Source organism: Phalacrocorax aristotelis, chromosome 2 (assembly GCF_949628215.1).
Source record: "Phalacrocorax aristotelis chromosome 2, bGulAri2.1, whole genome shotgun sequence".
In the NCBI taxonomy this organism is placed as follows: domain Eukaryota; kingdom Metazoa; phylum Chordata; class Aves; order Suliformes; family Phalacrocoracidae; genus Phalacrocorax; species Phalacrocorax aristotelis.
Genome location: NC_134277.1, coordinates 102868422 through 102892871, shown reverse-complemented (window position 1 = coordinate 102892871; position 24450 = coordinate 102868422). Strand labels below are relative to the sequence as shown.

The 24450-nt window shown below is 41.5% G+C and overlaps 1 protein-coding gene across 3 annotated transcripts in view; it reads right to left on the bottom strand.

Annotated features, from left to right (window-relative positions):
- The window catches only part of MBP (myelin basic protein), a 121058-nt gene extending 98366 nt beyond the window's left edge, over positions 1–22692 (bottom strand). The window contains exon 1 of one of the 3 annotated variants that reach the window (XM_075084561.1): positions 22620–22692. The gene's annotated coding sequence lies outside the window, so the exon portion shown is untranslated. Of the gene's footprint in view, positions 1–21918; positions 22073–22307; positions 22485–22619 lie in introns of those variants that run through there. The other 2 variants (XM_075084559.1, XM_075084560.1) reach the window with 2 other exon arrangements.
- Positions 22693–24450: the final 1758 nt, after the last annotated feature.

The following is a 24450-nucleotide window of genomic DNA, read 5'->3' as shown; positions in this document are numbered from 1 at the left end:
TCATGAACTATCAAAACCAAGATTTCAGTGGTGACCATTTAAACCAGAGAAGTCACCAGGAGTTTCGTACCAATAGGTGCATTTAATCATGCTTGCACAGTGCCTTGCCTACCACAGTCCTGCCCTTCCTGGTTTATCTAGACATTACAATAATTTCCATGTTTATAGACAATGGTGCATGCCTTAGCAAGGAACCCAGACCTGGAAAATCACCCCTCAGAGATGGACCAAGTTCTGAAACACTATTTATGTGAGAAAGTACTCCCCAGTGCTGGCACAGTTGATTAATAATTTACATACACCTCATATATCATTGCAAAGGTTACCAAAATTATTTTATTTTCACACTAAAGTTGTATACAAAGAGTACAACACAGGAGAAAGGCTACAACACTGAGAGATTATATTCTGGGAAAGAACGTTGCTGCAAGCCATTTCCTAAAATTGCCATGGGGTAAGCACAGCAGACAGGACCTAAGGTTTTTTTAAGACCTTTTCCGACTGCTTTGATTACAATTTTCCTCTGTCTATTGCCAACAAGAAGGATATCGCATACTATTTTTTGTAAAAGCATGTGATTTTCAGTAATCTCACCTCAGCACAGCTAAGGATAGTCCAAACTTGATTACAGACAACAGCCTAGAAACAGTTATAATGAAATTGCTAAACCACATATTTATTTTTTGTAGCTTTGGTTTCTCTTGCTTTTTTCTTCTTTCTTCCTTCAACCCACTCCACTCTCCTTGCTGGAACACCATCAGCCTCATCATCCCACCCGTTAAGAAAAAGAAAAGATACTATTTTAAAACAAATTTCTCAACAGGGCTTTTCTGCTTCCCTTCATAAACCGAAAAATGCTCACCTAACATCACTTAGCACATACTGATATCTATACTGCCTTATATAAACACAAATCGTCAATGATTATAGTCAAATGGCATTAGCCACATGCTTACTGTTTGTCTTCAAAACACAAAGATTAGTGGAGCACTCTGACCTGTATGTCAACCCACCTCCAGGGTCATAAGGAAGTTTCCTTAATCACCTCCACTTTAAAAGAGAGGCCAGTGCATTTGATGGGGGAGGTAGGTACCACCCCAAAGACCTGGGGCAAGCTACAGATGCCTCCAGCGCACCCAAGCACCCGACCATGCCATTCCTTCTGCCTACCGCACTTCTGCTGGCAGCACCTACACCTCAGGCTTAACAAAACATGGATTTCCTTGTATGTCTTCCATGCCTTTGCTGAGCTATTCCCAGTCCAGGGAACAGAGATGACCACATATGTGTCTAACATATACCTCCCTTAAACCTATACCAAAAAGGAAATGTTGTCCACCTGTGAACTTCAGACTGATTTGTCTACCTTTATCTCAGTCACTAATCTCAACAGGTTCATTTAATTTGCTACATGCTGTCTTTTACACAGAACACCACAAGACAGCCTGGTTTTTTCCCCCGCTACATATTGGAGGACTGTTTAGGTCTGCATAACACACAAACCTAGGAGCAAGGACAAATTTTTCCCAACCCTCTGAAAAGCATCAGACATGTAATCTCTGGTGACTGTTTTCCAGCGCCTGTGTGCTCCAGAGACAAAATAATTTGGCAGTGCAGCAAAATAAAGTATCTGTTGAAAAGAAAAAAAACAGGGCAGAGAAAGTTATAGAGAGAATGGCTAAGAACAGAGACACACAATAACCTCATTCTATATTTTGTAAAGATATGCAGTAGACTCCTAAGACCATCACTTTCCACTATCATTGCTTCTAAAGTACCATATTTCCTTTAGGAGCACACCTCCGCAGCTGTGGACTTCACCTCTTGGCCTCAATGAGTCAAGAACTAAAAGGCACACACTTATCCTAAATGCTAAAATATTTTTTAAAAAGGATGAACCAGCACATAATAATATATAACATAAATGCAGTATTTTTAACCAGGAAAAAAAGAAAAAAAACAAACAATCAAATTCAAATCACCGAGAATTTCAGGCTAAAGTAATAATCCTACCAGTACAAGAGGTGAAAAAGCATGGAGCAATCAAAGACCATACAGACAAGTATCTTTATTTGTTACTTGGAGACTTTCAGTTTTTGAGATTAAGGTACTCTGAAATCAGACAAGACCTAACTCTGTTTTCACATAAAAGTGAAAAGATGCCACAAGAATAAAAACAAGCTATATTTGAAGACTTACATTTTTTTCTCCCGTTCTCTGCTTAGAAAAACAAGTCCTCTCCAAATAGCAAACGGTATATTCTCCCTCATAAGTGAGGTAGGTCACCTAAGCTTCCCAGTGAATGCTGCCACTTTGATGATCAGCATTTCATTAACGCACTGTAGAGACTGATGACAAAATGCACACCCGCAGTTTTAAACACACATGAATCAAAGGCACTGTATGCTGGCTCTTATCTTCTCATATTCAACAGACAGAGATGGGACAAGATGATTCACCCTCTCCAGACACTGTTACCTTTGCTGTGAGAAAACACTGAGCCACTATATCCTTCTCAACTAAGTAACTCAAAAAAAAAAAAAAAAAGAAAAAAGCCTCTCTCTACCCAACCTTTCTATCCATCTGTTATGCTTCATATATAATCTATCTATACTGTAAACATATCAACCAAGAGATGGGTTTCCTGTAAATGCTCGCTCCTCTGTTACTTTTGGCATTAATACTGATATTGCAAAAGGGTCTGACTTTCACCATACCTCAAGTTGACTCCGTCTTGGCTCAGTCTACTGCTGTAGAGTCACATCCCTCCCTCCCCATAAATACACTGCCACAGAGGCACAAAACCCAATCTTTCTCTTCTGACGGGGTGGGGTGTGGGGGGGGGAATGCATCTTTAACTATATGCTTATATTTCTCACTTTCTGTGCATTATGTTTATCACTTTTTTTAGCCTTCTCTTTTACTAGCTTGATTTCCTGAAGGTTCATGCATGAGATTATGCTCTGAAAGTAATTTGATAGAGACTTAGCCCTTAATATTTTAATCTGTAAGTATGCTTAAGACTTGTAACAAGGTTGAAAATTCACATGACAGCCTCCTAACAGGTTACCATTATCCACGGTCCACTATCACAAACCCAAACAACACCGTTCTCCAGCTTGAAATGGTTTGCTATGCAAGCAGTCACACTGCATGAAGCTTAAGCAAGCATTTGTAAATTCCTCTGCTCCTAAACCAATAAATAAATTTAATAACAAAGTGACTTACAAAGCTGTGGAGACGCAATTTTTCTGTGCTTATGAATGACTATCTGGAAACACAGATACTATGGCACCAGTTTGGGATTTTCTCTGGCAATGACACAATGGTTTGCTTTACCTTCTGGACACAGAAAACAAAATTATTTTTTGCTAAGGATAACTGTATATCTGAGAAATAAATAAGTCTACCTCCTTTTTAAATGGAATTTTAGTCCAAGTATTTTGGGCTTTAGTTGTTTAGGTCAGAGGCTTAGCAGGTTACAGTCACTAAGCTGTGAGTTGCTGCACTTGGAATTTTAAATAATTAATGAGTAACAGCAGCAACTCTGGCACCGCTGGGCATCTGCATGATAAATCACTTAAGTCTTAACATCACCCTGATACAATTATTTTACTTGTGTGCTTCTTCAAATATGCTTTCAAGTACGCGTGCCTCGTACTCGAGCATTGCCTTGTTTTATCTAAATCTTAAATTTCAGGTACTAATGCTGGTTTCCCAACCTTTATCCAGGCTATGTATAAAGACAGCATAGAACCAGACATTACTGAATTACCATTGACAAGAACAATGACAGACCCAAGGAAAAATTTCTATTTGACCATGAGAATGTGTGAAATGTATACAAGACAGTTATTTCCCCTTCTTTCATTAAAAAGAAAAATCAGACTGTTTATTTCATGTTAAAAAGAAGACAAAAGAATGTGACACACCAAACACTAGTTTGTTCAGCATAGTTTTCCAATGCAGTTCACCATCTGCATCAAATTCAGCAGACAAAAAAACAACACAAAACAAAAAAAACCCAAACAAACAATCTGGCAACATGGCAAAATAATGAAGTAAGAAAACGTGTTTCGATAAGGAGACTAGCAGTGTATTCGCTTTCAGAGATGATTACCAAAATACACCTCAAATCCACTATATGATTAAAAGTTAACTAAACTTATATAAAATATTCACAGCACTCATCACAAGAATATCTTATTCCTGAACAAGTCGCACTTGTTAAGTATGGGGAGTAACTATTTTACTTTTATTGTTAACTGGATGTTTATAAAATAAGAAGAAAGTATTACAAATCCCATCATTAAAACCATGACAGGGTCCACAGCCTTCAACCAAGAGGGGGTCTCATGTCACACAATATGCAAAGACAGCAAGGAAGTTACTTCCCTAAAGGTCTTGCAACATAAAGTATACAGAACACATGAGTAGGTGGTAAACATTTCGCCCATATTACAGATATCAAACAAAGGTGGAGATAAGTTAAGGGCAACATGTGAAGAATTACTTAAGACCTACTTGAGAAGCTTAGGCAGACATTAGAAACTTAAATCCAGAGTTGTGATTCTGAAAACCTGTTCTCAGCTACCACATAACGCTGTGGTTTGTAATCACAAGAGAGACCTCCTTTTTTATTTTACAAGTATTTCATGGACTTCAAGTTCTGCCATGTCATACAAAATAACAGTCCAGCCATGATGACATGGCCAAGCAGCTTCACATGATTTTACACCAGAAACCCATCAATATACAATGAGGTATTTCTCTGCCATCCTACGTCTTAATTCAGCAGGCTTTCTCAGACACAGAAAACGCTAACCATCAGGCTCAGGCTTATCACAAGGCAGAGTGGAACCAGTGTAGTTCCCCCCTCCCTGCCTTTTCTTAAACAGCTATTGCAGGAGGTTGCCCATACCATTAGGTAATAAGCTTGTGATTAGCACACTCACACAGGATGTGGGAAACCAGGGATCATTTTAGAAGATACTGAGGGGAAGATCAGTCCAACTTGATCACAGGATAACTGTGAGTCACCAATGTGATCTGGCAGGGGAAAATTTAAAAAAGACAGACACACAGACCTACGTTGTATCACAAGGGGATACTTCCAGTCAAGATAGAGAACTTATGTCATCATACAAGCCACTAGCATAACCTCAGCTGAATATAAGGTACAATTCTGGTTAGCCGTATTTAACGACATTCATTTTTTCACTAGAACAGACACGAGGATGGCAAGAGCAATAGGCACCTATTATACAAGGATAAGGCTAAAAGCCCACGACATGTCAAGACTAAGCAAAACAAAGCTGAATGCCAGTGCTAGAAGAGGAAAAAATACATGCTGCCCACGTATAAAGCTAAGCTGAAACTCAAAGTGTTTATAAACGTCAGAAGAGCAGGGCTCATGAAGAATCAGAGGAGAGTAGAAAACCTAGCTATGTTCAAGATAGAAAGCAAGAGCCCGACCACTGCATTTCAGAGACTGCGTGAATGGCGTGATTCTTGCCATGACAGAACAGCCCTAAACAACACAGGTGACTCCTTTTGTCTGAAGATATTCCAGTCCACATTTCCAGATGGTATACCTGCAGCATAGCAGGGCTGGGCTGGGGGGGGAGGAGCAGAGAGGGACTGCCTTTTGCTGTACCTGTTCATATACTGACAACTGACTTCAAAAAAAATACAAAATAACCAAACCCCCAAACAAAACAAAATCACAAACCCAGTGATTCCCTGAAAGGGAGAGCAAAAATGAAACATCCTAGCTTTGAGCCGGCTGGGTTTCACTGGCAGGTAGGATACTGGACAAAGAGACTTTATTCCCCACTTCAAGTTCATCAACAAACTCCTACTCATCCATTTTATCCTGTAAGTGATCAGTATAAAAAGTACAGGAAAACTGTAATTCTGTCTGTACAAAAACATGTCTACTGAAGAAAGGGAGCAGCACTCCTGCCCAACAGCCTCTACTTTTTCAGCCTGCTCCTTGGAGTGGGAAATGCAGGTCTGAACCCTTTCGGAAGGGATGGAGCTGATCTCCACCCAAACATGGCACAGTAGGGTCTCGACTAGTCAGCCCTTCTGCAAGTTTGTCAGCACATGCCCTCAAGGAAAGGGTTGTGAGACATGCACAAAGACTAGCCCCTGCCCCACAGCTCCGGGAACAGGAACAGCAGCACAACATGCTGTGTTTGGACTGATACTGACTTTAAGGGGCCTTCTGCTCACCTTGTTGGCTACATTGGCTAATAACCTGAGGCATCTACTTCTCAGCATGAGATAGACTAGGTACTTTATACAAGTTTCTTGAAGTCACTTTAACCCGTTTCCCAAATAATTTACAAACTGACTGCTCTTTCATTCCTCCAAGACTATATTCCAAAATAGTCCTTAAAATCCCCTCCCCAACTTGAGCACTCTGCAGTAAATGCTCCACAATGGAAGAGCAATAACAAATAACATTTCTACAGTCTTTGACTGACACTTTATAATCACATATGTATTAAAAAAAAAACCCTCCAGCAGCAGCCATTTCAAACATGTGCATCATATCATTGATTCAATCAAAAACGGTGCCTCTCATCCCACTCCTTAGCAGAGTTAAAACCTTTCAGAAAATAAGATACTGAGCTGCTGTTTTGGCTGAAAGCCTAACTTTCCCACCTCAAACAATACCTCTACCTAACCTGTTACTATCAACTCTTAATTCACCTATAGTACTCTCAAGCTCCAACAGCTCATAGCACTAGAAGTGCAGTCAATGCTACAGGTTACTTGCTGAAGTACAATTTACACGATATCTGAATCAAAAGCTGTCATTTAATACTTGGAGTTATCTATGAGTGAAAAAAAGTGGGTCTTTTATTTAATGTAGCAGCTTGCTTAAACCAGTTTTTGTTGAGAGTATAAGGGATCAATCAGTTTGAAAGCAATGAAATTATAAAACAGTTAAGCTGTCAGTATAACTTTAACTGGAAATCCAGCTATTCTAAGTTAGTAGTTATATTTAGTTTGAAGAGATGTTGCGGCTGGAGCCTTTCCCTCCCAAATACATTGCTGATGTCCCATCTGCAACACCAGTCCCTTCTTTTATGCCAACATCACCCAGCTGTGGTCCCTAACATTTAGTCTGTGGTATTTTAAAACCTTACAGGAATTCTGGATGACCAAACTTGCCCTTATTAAGCTAATTCTACCATTTTAATCAGTATCATCTTTCAGTACATCCAGTAAGTCTAACGCATTACCATTTACAAGTAGGTATCTATGAGTAAATCCATTCCCAGTTTGACATTTGAGCATCTGCCAAAATTAATGCCAATGTCTGAAACAAAAATGTAGCAATGCCAGGGAAAAAAGTTTTGCCCATTTATTATCTTGAAGCATACAATATTCACTAAGAAAAAAACACCCTGATCCACACAGCCCCACCCCCAAACCACACACTTCATAGTATCTGACAAGGACGTTTAAAAACAAAAGCTAAAAGCACTGCAGACTATGCTTTAAAGTTAAGCAAAGTGGAAAGCAATTGCCAGCACAACTGGTTTGGGTTTGTTTTTTGGTTTTGTTTTGTTTTTGTTTGCTTGGTTTGTTTTTTTTGGGGGGTGTTTGGGTTTTTTTTTTAAACATAGCTGCATGTAAACTTTCCATCAGTTTGGATACAAAGTTCGCTTACATTCTCTCAAATTCAATTAGTAATACACATAAGTTTCCCTTATTTTGCCAACTATATCATATGAATAGCCAGTCATCAAGCGCTCAGAATTATGCTATACACCAGTTGCCTGCTAGAATGGAGAAGGTTTGCAGATCATATCACACATACCCTCTCAAATTGCCACATGGGGAAAAGGTACAAGCAGATAATGGAACCAAACGCACAGCACCACCAGGCCCAGTGGGACTGGGACATGCACAGGTTGATGAAAGAATGGTATCATAACACAGCACAAACAAGAGCACCTAATAATTTTGGTACTGATTACCATTTTCTCAGGTAAAGTCATAAGACCCCTGCCAACGCCAGTATCTTGCTTATCACTTGCTTACCCTTTGCACACTGCAGCCTACCCATACCCAAACACAATCCAGCATATACAATTTTTCACAAAGGAGATAGCACGAAAAAAACTCTCCTGACTGTACCTGCCTGACCTGGTATTATAAATACAGTATTGCAAGCAGTAGGAAATCTGTCTCAGTCAGAAACACAGCAATGCTACTCAGCATTCTGTTCAGTCTGCACTCTAATTGCTTGCCTTGGTTTCCCCTGAACATAATTTTTATTTTCTCTGTTTCATGTGAACTGGTACTACTGTTGTGAGGCTGAAAAGTCACTTGCCTACTTCAGGCTCTTTGGTACGAATTTCTGTTGGGACAGCAATCACAAGGACCTCTCTAAAGAGGAGCTAGTCTTGTTCCTTACAACACAGGTTTAAGTGAAATAACGTAAGCATATCTTTTAGTCTCATCTAATGAGAGCTTAATTTTCAGGTACTGGAGTGATATCAGACCTCAAAAATGGGTATTCTGTGTAAAGTCAGACCATCAAGTCATAAAACATTATTGTAATAATACAGTAAGTCTCTTAAGAGTGGCAATTTTAGTTACAACAAAGACTAAATCTGTTCAATAACTTAAAAGCCCAGGGTTCCCAACCAAATACAAATAATTTCAAACATTTCTGAATTGCAGCAACCTTTAAATAGAGAATACTTAAAATGCTTAAAACAGTAAATGACAGGCAACTTATTCAACTGACACTACAGGAGGAATTTTCACACAAACAGAATGCAATTATAAGCTGGAATTGAGTCAACGTACTCTAAGTCAACGCCTCTCTCAATCAATTAAAAAAAATTCATTGCAAGATGATTCAATACCACAAAAAGACATATGCAGAATAACCTTTTTATCTGTTTATGATTTAGTATAAGTGTGACAACATTAATGTATTAAAATCTTGCATTTAATTGATCTCACTTATTTGGGTGGTCTTTTCTTACACAAGCAAGCCCACTGAAGACAACTGTTTTGTATCAGGAAGACACTGAAAAACCAGCTTTCATGCTTGTGTGTGCCAGTATTATTGCTGTAATGCATGAGTGATTATGAAATTATTTAATTGCTGTCTTTCCAAAGCCCTGGTTATTTACCTCAGGTTAAAGAACAGACCTGGCTGATTGTGAAATACCTTTAATCATTTGGCCATCTTCAAATGTAATACTCTACCCATGTCATATTTGCATGTTAATCTTTTATTTGCAGTGATTCATTTACTAAACCGGACAAAAGGAAAATTAGATTTTACACTTCACAAATAAATTAAAGCATGAAAACAGATTCCCAAGATATAAAAAGCATAGACATTAGAGATACAAGAAAGAACTTAAGTATCTAAAACTTACTATGGAGGTTTTACTATTTACCTTTCAGCATCCGACTCCCTTACATGCATTTTTCAGTCTCAGTTTAGAAATTGTCAATATGATCTTGGGGTACATGTAAGATTGAGTTAAAATACTCACAATGATTTGCAATCTGTTATGATTTTTTCCTAAACTATTAAAGTCTTACTGCAATTAAACACCATTAGAAGCATTAAAATCATGAGTTAATTACTCATGCCATTCAAAACATATTATGAAAGCTGTATTTCTGATTGCCGACAGGTTTGTTACTAGAACATTTCTAAACTGTAAAGTGTAACTCTTACATTCAGTCCAGCTAGTGGTCCTGGAGAAACGTTTCATTAAACATATTTGTACCCTTACACCCAAGATGTTTTCCAGATCCTAAATAATAATGCAATGAATAAAAATGAATACCTAAAACATAATATATAGTTCTGTACAGCATGAAACTAAGGACAACTATCATCACATGGCAACATGTTTTTTTGATACGTGATGAACTACACAGAGGAATCTTTGTTCATCAGTAACAGAAAGAGTTGGAAAATTAAGCATGTGAGCTAGTAAGGCATGCGGTGTCGATAGTAAGATCTGAGAAATACTAAATTCCCAATAAGTCATTGTGAACTTCATGCTCAGCACCATACAATCACGTTAAATTTCTTTGCCTCTTACAAGTCAAGCAAATCTCAGTTTTACTGTTGGTCTTACTGCCTTTGAGGGTTGCAGGTGTTTTCCAAAGACCACCTAAAAATTATTACTAATAAGGGAATATCAAAAATGGTGATTAGAAGAAAAAAAGCTGGAGAAATGACTGGAAAATTTTTAAATGCCTATTAGCATCAACAAAAAAACGCACAAGCAACCACCAAAAGAAAAAAAAGGAGCACTTTAAATGCATCTTAGAACGCAAATAAAGATTTTTCACGTACCCTCTCACTGACACTTGCATATTCATTTCTTATCAAGCTAATGGTGAGATTATGGCCTAAATCAATACAAAAGAGGATCCAAGACAAAGCCCACTGGCTATAAGCAAATCAACAATACAATGATTAAACCAATATAATTATTAAACTTACTGTCACTTTTGCTGCCACCTTCCTTTCTTGCAAATTCCTCAAACGCACACAGGGAGTAAGAATCACTCAAGCAGCAACATCCTGTTCCTAACAAGCTTGTACCCCCAGGCCACCTGAAGTCCCAACTCATTCATCATCACATTCCCAAGATACAGGTGCTCCATCCTGTGACGTGCATGCACATAGTCACCAACAGATGGACAACAACTGGGCACCCGGAAAGGAAGAGCAGGAAAGGGATTATGCACACATTACCAAGTCTGGGGGATCACTGTGAAAGAAAGCATCACAGCCCAGCCTACTTCTGTTGTTTGCTAGTCTATTCCCACAGTATGTTCAGACATATGCCTACTTGGATGTAATTTCTGGGCATGTAAAGGAAGTGGTGGTCCTTGAGAAGGACCTGGGAGTGCTGGTGGACAGCAAGTTGACCATGAGCCAGCAATGTGGCCAAGGCGGCCAACAGTATCCTGGGTGCATTACAAGGAGTGTGGCCAGCAGATCAAGAGAGGTCATCCTCCCTCTCTACTCTGCCCTAGTGAGGCCACATTTGGAGTACTGTGCCCAGTTTTAGGCCCCCCAGTTTAAGATGGACAGGGAACTGCTTGAGCAAGTCCAGCGGAGAGCTACCAAGATGATCAGGGGACTGGACCGTCTCCCTTATGAGGAAAGGCTGAGAGACCTGGGTTTGTTCAGCCTGGAGAAGAGAAGACTGAGGGGGCGATCTCATCAATACTGGGCAGGTGTCAAGAGGATGGGACTGGACTCTTTCCCATGGTGCCCCACAACAGGACAAGGGGCAATGGGCACAAGTTGGAACACAGGAAGGTCCACCTGAATATGAGGAAAAACTTCTTTCCTGTGAGGGTGACAGAGCAGCGGAACAGGCTGCCCAGGGAGGTTGTGGAGCCTCCTTCCCTGCAGACATTCAAAACCCACCTGGATGTGGTCCTGTGCACCATTTTTTGGTTCTGTGGTGGTGACTGGGAATCACCAGCATGGATTTACCAAGATAAATCATACCTGGCCAAGATGATTGCTGTCTGCCATAAAATTACCGGATTTGTGGATGAGAGGAGATCAGTGGTATCACCTACCTTGATTTTAGCAAGGCTCAACAATGTCTCCCACCGCACCTTTGCGCCTAACCTGATATAACTTAGATGGGTAGACTACTAGATGATAAAATACCCCTATCTCTATCATTAGGCTCAAGCAGTAGCTGTTAATGGTTCACAATCTGGCCATGACCTGGTTACAAGTGGATAGGTTAGGGGTCCTATCCTGTTTAGTATCTTTAATAGCAACCCAGCAGAGTGTACAGAACATTCAATAAGTCTGCAAACACCACCAGACTTGGGGTACAGATGACACACTGGAGGGTAGGGTTGCCATTCAGAATAACTTAGGGCTGACAGAAAAATAATGAGAGCACAGCCTGAAGCCTAGCTTACTGGTGAGAAGCTCTGCTGAAAACTACCTGGGGGTCCTGGACAACAGTAGGCAAGACATGAATCGGCAGCCCACCTGGCAGCAATGAGAGCTAACAGCATGCTGGGCTTTGGTAACAGAAGCACAGCCAGTGGCCTGAGGGAAGCAGTTGTTCTGCTTCATGCACATGATGGCAAATTTCCAATATCTAAAAGTAAATTACTAAAAAGGTGGAGCCAGATTTTTTACTAAGGTGCATGGAGGGAGAACAACGTAAACTGAAACCAGGGAAGTTACAAATATTTATTAGATAGGGGAAAAAAATACACTGCAAGGATAATCAAGCATTGGAACAGGTACCGTGAAACAGTGGAATCTCTGTCCTTGCAGCTTTTCAGGATGCAGCTAAACAAAGCCCTACATTGCTTGGTCTGATCTTATGAGTGACCCCACTTTGGGCAGAAGGGTGGACAGTAGACCTCTCAAAGTCTCTGCTAACCTGAATGAGTCTACAGATCTATGTTGGAGTTGTATACATATGTTATGCAGAGCACGCACATTTAGGCACAATGCATCCAGGAAAACAAGGGAAACTTCAGACATACTCAAAACATGCTGTACAAATGACATATGTACATGCAGTAAATTGAATGCCTTCACTGTCGTCTGAATTGCATGCACTTAAATACGCAGTTCTTTTGATCTGCATATTTATTTATTTAGTCACATGACTGCCAAAAAAGGCCTCACAGAACATGTCCTTCAAAAGCCTTTACAAAGCTACTCCACTCACTGAGTCAGGAAAGACTGAACAACCTTAACCACAATTAATCTTAATTCACTTATTAGCACTGCAGCTATGGGGGGGAACCACCAGAAATAAAAGCTAATTATAGTTAAGAAGATACTACAGGTACCACATACACTTCGTGGCTGATGTAACAGTCCCTATGGTAGAATAAAAACCACAGTTAAGAATTCTGAACATGATGCTATTTAGCATTGTACCAGATAACTCCTCTGAAGTCAAGGAGCATACATTTATTGTTGCTATATGCAGTCTATGGCCTAACAGTTGGACAAAATATTACTCACAGAGATGAAATGTACAAACATTTACGACAAAAGGCCAATGAAAAGTAACAAAAACTATTTTGCACCTTTCTCATGCTTTCCAGGGGCACAAAAAATTATTACGTGTGGCTACAATTCCAGCCTTTATTTGGAATCAAATTTCTTCCTATAGTGCTTTCATTAATAAAGGAGGTTGTGGTGTTCAGAAGTTAGAATTAAGGGAGAAAGAAAACAACAACAAAAAAGGCACAACAAAACCCCAAACCCAATAACCACACCACATACAAAGCTTTTTACCACAGGAGTAGAAGAATAAAGTATTTTGCAAACCACTCTAAAAGTCAGCCAAAATTTAAGATGAACTTTTCAACACCAACAGCCCTGCATTCAGTTGAAAAGGACCTACTAAAATTCCCATTAAAACAACAACTTTTCCCTGTGAGACTATTTTGGGTGCATTCCCATTTGACCAAAATATCTTTCTGAAAAACAAAAGCCAAGCCAAGTTATTGCCTACCCTCCAGGTGAACAGTGCTGAGTCAGTCTATGCTGATGAAAGCTATACAGAAGCTTATACTTATCTCTTTTCCACAAACAAGTCAGGGCAAAGTAACAGTCCCTATAAAAGATTATGAAAAACCAAGCCAGTGAGTTTCTATTTGTAGAAGCTATGCACTTTGTTTAGGAAGAAGTGCCTCCATACAGTAACTTCCACCATTTGGGGGAAGAGTCTAAGAGTAAAGGGCCCAACAAAATCCAAAGTACAAGATAATTGCAATTGTTTTCCTTTAAGTCAGTCCCAATTATTTGAGCACTTACATTAAGCTAGAAAACAACTATGAATAAAATATTACTGTTTTGTTTCCTTTCTGCTTTCACAAAAATAAAAGGAAAACTAACACCAAGGCTGACTTAAGAAATGTGAAAAGTTTCCGCCCGTAAGAAGCACACCAGGCAATGATTTCCACAACAGTTCACCACTGACTTTTGGTCAGCCCTTCAGGCATTGTGTTTTGGTTTTTTTTTACCTCCTTTGAACTAAGCAATGCAAGATGAAAATGCCCGGAATCAAATTGCTGACTGTTCTTCAGTGACTGTTTCACTGAAGAACCAAATTAAAATGGGATCACTGTGTAACTTGACAGGTGAACTTTAGTATTGTAGGGAATTATGCATTTTGCTCCTACTTTAGCTCTCTAGAATGGTGTGAGCTGTCAAAACACTACAATTGCAACACAGTAAGGATCAGAAAATTTCCTATTACAATGATTATATCATTCTTTATGGATAAAGTTTTGAGGGACTCATCGATCTCCAAAGTTACTGCTTTGAATTGTTTCATCAGTATTTTATCCCATACCACAGATCTACTGAAAACACCGTCCAGTTATTTTCCTTGTTTTGGCTTCAGCTTTTACTGCCATAGTTTTCTAACAGGTCCTTGCTGCACCTGTTGTATGGCTGTCCTTCCCACAAAAAAGAGAACGGATGCGCCAATCCATCTTAATTCATTCTGTACCTTCTGAACACTCAAAGGGACAAGTATATGATTTTATTTTAATCACTGCAAGCTCTGCCTTGCTAGCTTTTCAGATGATATTCCAACACTACTTTTCATGCAGACTATTAAAAGATTTGACAAGAGTTTAACTAAGGACTGATTTTATTTTAGAATCAGAAGAGAAGAGGGAAGCTGACATCTGGGAAAATAATAACGATGGAAGAAGGTAAGTGAAAAACATTACAATACATTACACAACATAATAAAGCAATGTTTTGCTATTAACCATGAGGTGTTGTGGAATTAACCGTGATCCCAGAAGCTGATGAGTCTTTTCTGAGATGAGCTGAGAGTCTAGGTTACTCAAGGAATTTGTCACAAATTCCAGGAACACTTCCTGGGAGCGGGTATTATGGGAAGCCAATAGAAGTTCTAAATATATATATTAGTCAGAAGAAAATGGCCATGAGCTAGGGATATGTTGATGACACTCAGGTTTATGCACAGATTTTAAGGCCAGAGGTCAATAACAGCTGTCACTGGGATCTGCAGAATTGCTGCATTAAAAAACCAAAAGTCTAGGCTGTGTCTTCATCAAGACACTAACCCAGCCTATATAAAGCCTGAGGATGAGTGACATTTGATCAGCTGTAGTAGAAAAGGTGAAAGTGATACTGCTGGGTTGGTGAGGAAGAAGATTTCGGGGAACAGCAAAGATAATCTCTACCACTTAATGCACCCAACCAGCATTACCAACCTGAAGGCACTCCACCTTACTTCAGTTTGTTGATCTGAAGTCTATCAAGTAAAACTTGGAATGTGAATCCTAAGTAGAAGGTACAGGACAACTGTCCTTGGGGCTCCGAGTCTATCGTTACATTGGAAACTATGATTTTACTGTGACCGTTTTACTAGTGAAACACCTTATGCCCAAAGATGAACCTACTCATGGTTGGCTTCTTACCACCATACCACACTTTAGCAATACCATGCCCAGACAGGGCTGACAGTAGATCCCTAGACACAACAGCTATACACTGTCCTCTGAAAGACCCTTGGATACCCAGAATGCAATTGCCTTCTAATCTGGAAACTGCCATGGCTCAATTTATAACTAAAAAAAAAAAATAATAATAATAAAAAAAATTGGCAGGGCACTGACAACTCCAGAACAGCTGCATTTCAGGGCTTCTTGAATCTTTGGAGGACAAACATATTCCCATTGAGATGATAGGCTGCTGTTGCACTGTACAAGTCCTTGGTCAAACCTAATCCATTGCATATAACCATTATTTTTTCACGGTCTTGCATGTATTCACAAGACCACAATCAAGACAACTGACTCAAAAATGCAGCCAGGTGCAATGGACATATGAGTATCTCTGATAACAATGTTTCCTCTCCTGTATTCTTGAAAAAATCTCTTTCAGAAAGTTAAGGATTAAAATCAAATATTAAGACCAGGTACAAGGGTTGTAAACAATACATAAACTTTCCCCACAACAGTTTTATGTGTGCCTGTTAGCAATGATCTCTCACGCTGCCAAGCCTCTTTTTTCAAGTGTCTGAATTCCAAACATACCTATAACTTGTCCAACTGCATTGTTTTACCTGAATTTTGTGAATTCTAAATAAGAAGTAGGCTAAGAACAAACAACTATTCACTTGTGATCCAGAGATTTCAGCTCTCTAGCCGAAGCCAAAGATAACACAACAGGTAACATATTAAAACACTATATGCCTGAATTAACTTCAGGAATATATGTTGGTGTGTATTTGCTTTGATTTTTCTTTCCCTCTCACTTCCAAATCGTTAACAGTTAGATGCTAGATTCCCTCACTTCTTAATTTCACCAACCTGGAAAGGCCTGAATTTAAACATTCCAAAATGTTTAAGCTTTCCCCAAAGTTGAAGAAACTAAACATTAATAATTGCAATTGTACTCTAAGAAATTTTGCAAGTGTTGGAACAAAATATAAAAAAAGTAAAATTTAAAAACCATCTTTCCTTTCTACGTGCAAAACAAACCTAGTACAGCTGATACATTGATCAAAACTGGTTGAAATCTAAAAAATATTAATATAAAAATCACTGTTGGACCTTCAGTCACTGCGTTTTTAAAAAAAATTAAAAAAATAAAAAGGATAAACTCTGATTTGAGCAATCTTCTCAGATTTATTACTTGGCTTGTTTCTCCCCTTCGAAAGGCCTTACAAAAGCATCAGGAAAAAAATAAAAAGCAATAGTGAAGTAAAGATTTAGAAAACTAACTTCCCTACCAAGTTATTTCAAAATCACTTCAGGACTGAAAAAAAAAAAAAAACTGGCTGGAAATTTCCATGTTATTTCTTGTTTTTCTCTCACTTACCCTTTGTGTGGGCTTTCCTGGGATATATCCAAGATTTACAGCTATTCCAAGCAACAGAGCTGGGATTTCACAGTTCCTGCAACTGATACAAGAAGCCTCACAGGAATAATCTCACTTTATATTAACCAAAGAGTTCTCCAATTATGTTTAACTGAGCATTTTAAGAAGCATAAAGCTTTTTTCTGAATATGAAAAACCCAGAACATTAAAACCCAATTGCTGTTGTCAGGAACTGTTCAAGTATCTGCTATTTAGAAATTCTTTAGCCACAAAAAATTGTTCATAATAGATTCTGAATCCTTTAAAGAAAATAGTAGGAAGCTGTACATCTCTACAGAAGAGTTACGCCCCGGATGGTCAACCTTTTACAAAAGTGTCAGTCTCTGCAAACCTCTCAACTAAGAAGAGGAGGTGTAGAAATTGAGATGAGAGTGACTGATATCTCCTGGACATCAAGAAAATTTAAGAAAAACCAAAAGCCGGACTCTGAAAACAGATGGCAAAGGAAGAAAACATGAGTCCAATTTGTTCTTCAGAAAAGTTAATGAAATGGCTAATCAACCACATAACTAACATAAAAATTTTTACTACTATACCCAAAAGCCCATGTGACACAAGGATTCAACCAGGATTATACTCGATATTTGCATGGTGATTAGATGTAGGAGAAAAATTTCTTCATGTGCTACTAATACATTAAAATAGCCAGAGAAAGAAATACAGAAAATCCAGAGTGATTTGACCAAGATGAAATGAAAATCTAAAACTGAGTGTGACATAGCCTCTATTTAACATCACTGAATACATAAGATTAGACACCATCATTGTCTCGTTGGGGGAGAGCCGCCAATGAGGTTTCACGCCTCTCTTTCCAGCCACAGCTAATTCTACAGTCCTTAGCACAACTAAGAACATTTTGTCTAAACTCTCAGGTGGGTGAAACCCCTAGGGAGCTAGATTTTGGTTGTGTCATTTTAATTTATGAACTAGTCAGTATCACCGTATTGTCTCATGGGGATGAGACCAATCTGCCTGCAGAATGATTAGTACAGTGAGACCCAGAACTACGACTGAAGGCTACAGTTAATATAGCTCTAATGTAACCTCCACTGAAGTTAGCCACTGTCTTTGGCCACTGGATCCATCTCTCAGAGACCAACTTGTTCATTTTATACCAATTATCTAATTAGGTCTAAATCAAGCAGTTTGTGCAGAAGGCCAGGTGCCCCATAAAATGGGTATTAACACAAGGACTATGCAAATAAAGTACTGGAGCCTAGCGTTATCTCTCTGAAACTCCAGTTGTACAGGTTATTTGAGCAGCCAAGCTCTAAAGCATATATCCTTTTTCTGGTTCTTCTTCCATTGGTTGCTAACTTTTTTTTTTATACATACAAATTAAAGCTTCTTCAGAAATGACAGCATCCTGATGATTTTCTCTTGGAAGCACCTAACAATTCTGGACAACTTTAATGGCTTTTTCCCTTTCCATCCTCAGAGCATTTTAAAGAAACCAGACAAACCTGCTTCATTAAAGACTATCAACTGGCTGTATTAAAAACTGCACCTAAAGTTCCTGACCTACTGGTATTCATCACTGGTGTCCTTTATTTAAGTAAGAGCCTCACCACAGAAAACACGGATTACAACTTCAACATGACATCTTGCCTGAGAGAAAAATTATTAAGGTAGTTAAACACCACAGGACTGGGCACCTCACCAATGATCCAGAAGACAGTGCTAGCCTTTAATCCATGACAGTTTACACTTTAAACCCGTGCGCAAGACCAGAGTCTTGAACTGGAAACCTGCCAGCCTTCTCCCCCATTAAACGCTGGTTATACTTGCAGTGCTTTAGCCAAAGAACACTAGATTTCATCCACGTTAGTCCCTATACTCTGCTGACTGTCAAAAATCATTATGCTCATGTAAATTCAATTTAATTCTGGTAAGTAAAAATCTGAAACAAACTGCCCAGGTTCCAATGAATGAGCACTTCTTTTTGTCATGTAGGAAGTTAACAGAAAACAGGCAGCACATCATTCTGAACACTTACTTGCAACATAAGTAGCAAAAGTTGTTATGAGACATGGATTTCGGTTTAATCTGCCTTCTCTCAACAGTTTGCAATGAAAGCGTTTCTTTAGTCATAACAATCATGTAGCAGAGTAATTAGAGTCTAAACTATAATGATATGTTCAGTTTGATGGAATAAATATCTGAAGTGGCTATTTCAACCACGTGGGTAATTTATATTGAATAATGAATAAAAACATTGCAAAAAGAATAAACGGGAAATTTGTGCATACGCAGCAGCATACGCATCTCTCTTCCCAAATTCTGTGTTTCTCCAGCCAGCACTGAAAGAGAACACTGGCATTCCCCTAGGATGGGTTGCTCTCTTGCCTGATCCTACCATTACCATTTCACATACCTTCATTTGTAATCCAACACACCGCTAACACTCATCTTCACAAGCTCCCAGAACTAGGAAGAAGCGGAAGCATGTCCCAGTTATGCTATTGATTCACAGGGTGACCAACGTCAAGTCTTGGTTGTTGCCATGCCTTGAAAACAGATATAATCATTCTCTGCACATGCAGGGTATTTTGAGTCCATGATTTTTATAATTCTGGCAAGCTTGTCTTTAAAAAGGATGTAAGACCTTAGCTGACTAGAAATCTAAGAATCTTATGGGAGCTGACTTCATCAGGAATAAAGCCCAATGGAATAACAATTTTGTCATGAAAGTTTTCAAGAACACACAAAATTAACCAACTAGGAGTATGAAACTGTTCAAGTAACGCACTGCAATTTCTATCATAAAGTAACGGGTCTGTGATCGGCCCAAATTTATCCCTACAATAATGACTGTAACATTCACTACCTTACCCATAGTAATTATCATTATAGAACAGGGGCTTTAAAAGTTTGTGTACATTCTTTCATTGTACAGCATGGCATAAAACTCTCAATTTCTATTCTTAATTCTCTACTTATTATAAATCCAGTGAAGCTGACAAAACATGACATTTTACTCGTGGCTTTCTCCCAACTCAGTGAAAATTAATTTGAATCCATTTCATTAGGATACATTAGAAAAGCGTAACACCCGCCTTTCTTTTTTTGTTATAAATATTAAGCTTTATTTTAGATGGATTATCTCAGAGCCTAATGCATGAACATTGCTTGGGAAGGTAATATCTATTAATATCACTTCCACGCACGGACCTTTGCAAACTAGAAATTGCCCTTTGACCATCTTAGTAGCGATCCATAATGTGTAAAGCACTCCCCATCTGGTTACCTATTTCCTCAGATACCTTTCTCACTAGATGTCTACATGGTTTCAAATACTACTGTATAAGATCAAAGAAAAACAAAACAGCAACAAAACAAAACAAACCCCCAAAACCCCAAGTTTTTGTCCATCAAGCACAAAAGGCAACGCTTGCACCCAAGGGAATTCTTGAGCCACGGCTGCCCAGAGAGAGTATCGTGGGGAAGCACCACTGCAAGCTTTCCCTGACTCGGTCCTTGCTAGGCACCTACTCATGGCCCCTGCCAGTAGAAACTTTGGTATAGCCCAGTGTAGCTTTTTTAATGTTCTCATGGGTGCCCTTTAGAATAATTCAGAATGCACACTGGCAGAGCTGATGTAAAACACAAAAGGTACATAATCCATGATGCTTGAGAGCTTTGACAGACTCATACCAGTTATCACTGACTGCTCTAAGACCATTTAAAGACTAGAGAACTGTTTCTTACTCCACTGCCAACAGTAATCAAATCATTAACATAAAACAAGACTGTTCTCCTACTCTGTTATTATTAACCTTGACTGACAGGGAGCACTTCTTCATCCTTCCAGCCAGGTATTTCAAGCCTTTAAAGGCAATCGCCCTACAATCTACAGGTTAACTTGTTTGTGAACTAGCAGTACCCCACAGACATTGTTACATTTATTCATCCCAGCATTTTAAAAACAATTAGTGGATATAACAGAAATAAAACAGTGCAATATATGTGCTGTCAGTCCTGATCACCTGAGGCTCAATTCTGGTCCCACTGAAAAGAGGGGAAACTGAAGTTTCTCCACAAGAAAGCTTTTACTTTCACAATTTCTTCATAGGTTTGGGGTTTTGGTTTTTTGATCAACATTACTCCAAATGTAGCATCTGATAGATTGAAGGGCAAATCTGACACTCACAAGAAATACTGTCATGACGGCCCTGCTTAAAATTTCAAAAACACATGTTTACATTCTTCCCAAGACAAACCGTTGGGTGATTTTCAAAAAGTCCCCAGAAGCACAGGAAGAAGCTAAAACTGCAGCCTTCGCTACCGCCGCAGCCCCACTGCCAATCCCTCCGCGGACACCGCACAGCCCGAGCACGGCCGGGGACACGCACCAAAGGTACGGTAGCTCCCGGCCAAGCCAAGCCGGTGACGGAGGAGGAGGCAGGGGCAGGGCCCCCGGGGCGCTGACAGGAGCCGCGGCGGGAAGCCTCACAGCCGCCCCCGGGCCGGCCACAGCCCGGTCCCGCCACCCTCCTCACAGAAACTTCACGGGAATCCCTGGCGGGAGCCGGTGAGTGCCCAGGCGGAGGGGGGCAGCCGGTGGGATGGCGGCGAGGGCAGCACCTGCCCCCCTCCTCAGCTCCCCGCCTGGGGCGGGGCTGTGCCCCGTGAGGTAATTAAAAAAAAGAAATTTAAAAAAAAAAAAAGAAAAAGGAGAAGTTGGCCGTTTCTGTTTAAAACTCCGTGCACGGCCGCGATGTGAAACCGGAAGCCCACGGTACCGACGTCGGGCCTCCCGCCGCCGGCCGGGACGGGCCAGGCTGTGCCGCCCCGCCGGGTTATGCAACGCACCGGCGGCAGAGGCTCCCCCGGGGCCGGGGCCGCCTCCCCGCGCCCCTCTCCCGCCCGCTGCGGCGAGGGAGCACTCCCGGGAGGCACGGGCAGCCCTCCCCTCCCCTGCCCGGCTGGCTGTGGCTCGGGCCGCCCCGAGCGCTGCTCGCCCTGTCCCCAGGTACCTGTCCCGGAGGCGGAATCAAGGGGAGGAGGGAGCCCAGGGGCCACCTACAGCCGCCCGTCCCTGCCGGCGCCGCCCGCTCCAGGTGTCCCGCGGCGCCGCCACCCTCCGCCGAGCCCCCCGCGGCCGCCCCGCCGGGGAGGAGGGACGCAGGGCGAAGAGGAAGAGAAGCAAGTCGAAACGTTACCCTTCCCGCTCCCCGCCCCGGGCGAACCCTTCGCTCTACCGCCTCCTTCCCCGGACCACAACACAACAACAAACGCGGCGGAGCCGGCGGCAGCGGCAGGGGGGTCCCGCCAGGCCCCCCCGCGAAGCCGCCCGGAAAGAAGGGGGGAAAAAAAAAAGCCCACCCACCCATCAAATAAGCGAAAGGAGTAAATCACAACGCACCCAGCGCGTCCTCCTGGGCTGCGGCGCTCCGGGGCTGCATGCAGCGGGGGCAGCCGAGGTGCCAGAGGGCAGCACACACACCCCCCCCCCCCCGCCACCCACCGGGAGAGGCGGGGATGGAGCCGGGGAACGGGGGCGGGAGAAAGCCCCGCACCGCGCTCAGCAGCGCGCCTCGCTCCCTCCCGCCGCCGCCCAAGCGCGCTTACTCCGCCCGCCGGCGGGCGCGGAGCTCCCCCCGCTCGGTGCCGGCGCTTTGCGGTTTGGGTTTTCTTCTCCCTTGGGTTTTGTTTTTTTCCTACTCCCGCCCCTCACCTTGAGAGCAGCGCGACGGCCCGGTACCTGTGCGGGAGGTGAGGTGCGCCCCGCCGCCAGGAAGGCGCAGGGGGCCAGGGCAGCCGCCGTGCCCCGCACCCCGGCGGCGGCGGGGCAGGCCAGGGAAGCCCGGCGGCCGGCGCGGGGCGGCCACCGCTGTCCTGCCGGCTGAGGGGGGGGCTCGGCCCGCTGGCGGCTGGGTTTGGCGGCGGCTCGCGGCGAGGCAAGCGGTGGCAACCTGCCCGCCCGCCCGTCCTCTCGGGCCTGACGGGCCGGTAACTCGTCCCCGTAACTTGGCCTAATAGGGCTTTAATACACCTGACTCCTGGGGGGAAGGGAAAAAAAATAGCTACCTGCAATGCTAGACTCAAAGCCGTGCACCCGCAACAGATACCTGGGTAACCGCGTGCTTTGCCTGCTCTGAGCCCGAGTCCCAGGGCGTAACTCACGGCTCCAGCGGCAGCCGCGGCCCGTGGCAGGGGCTCCCCGCAGCCCCCGTCTCGGCGCGGCGTCGGCGTGAGGCCCTGGCAAGCTCCGGGCACCGTCGTGGGTTGAGGTTTCGCGGCGTGAAGCCCGAGGGTGAGGCTGTTCGGGGTTTAGAGGGAAGGGAAACTGCCTTTTGAAGTTCATCTGGCTTTTGTGGGGGCGGTTCGCTTTTATGAATACTTTGGGCAAATAACACACGTTTCCATCCTGTACAAAAATCCGAAAGAAGGAAGTTAATTTATAGATAGATCTTTTTTTTCTTTTTTTAGGAAGTCGCTTTATTTGGAAGGTTCATTGGTAATTACTCTATTTATGTTGCACCTGTCAAGTGCCTCATGCCCAAACCTCAACAGATGGAGAGTTATTAAGTCAGCTACCCACTAATTCCTCGATACGTAAATCTTTTTCAGCTTCCTATTTCTCTCTGAAGATGGAGGAGGTTTGAGAAAAATATTTTGGGCCGTAAGAACATACGTTCTTATGGATAAACAGTTATTTGGCTAGATACTTCCATTGTATGAAAGGAACATCCTAACAGTAATTCTTTACAGTGCGAAGAGAGAAGTTTGCAATGCGTTTATTGTGTGAAGACTACCATACAGCATACGAAAACCTGAAGATAAAATGCTGAAGTGCGAGTTAAAAAAGATCACAGAAGAAAGGAAGGAAGGATTGCAGAGGAAAAGAATAGATGGAATATCACCGGTATGAACAGTTCCAAGTCTGGGAATTTTGTATTAATAATACAGACAATACTGTTTTGAATCACTCTCTTGCCTCGCAGTCCTTCACTGGCAAAAAATATCACTCTATTTTTTTGAAAGTTTGAGGAGCACATTAAATGAGTTTGGTACTTAAGCTTTATGCATATTTTTACTTTTAAATGACAACTTTGTTAAAAAGCGTGACAAAAAGAAACCGATATTTATCAGCTTTCAAAGACAGCACTCTGTTTCAGTCTTCACGTGGTCATCTCTGCCTTTTTTGCATAAAATCTCAGGGTAAAATTAGATCCAAAATCTTATCTGAACACACTCTCAGAAGGCAGATGAATAAATCATGGCAAAGACACCAGAACCCCAGACTTGCATACTTTCATATTACAGGTGGCTTTGAGCAAGAATGATTATCCTGCAGGCAGTGGATCATGTATGTGAACACATCTTTACATACAGATTTATGTAGAGATCATTAAATTACACATTTTAATATATATAAAAATACTGCTGGATGTGTGTGTACATAGAATTATGGATGGTTACTCTGTTGGGGCCTGGAAGTGTATAAAATTGTGAGGAGAGTCACAATTTTAGAATATAGATTTTCATATAACGTGTAGAAAAAA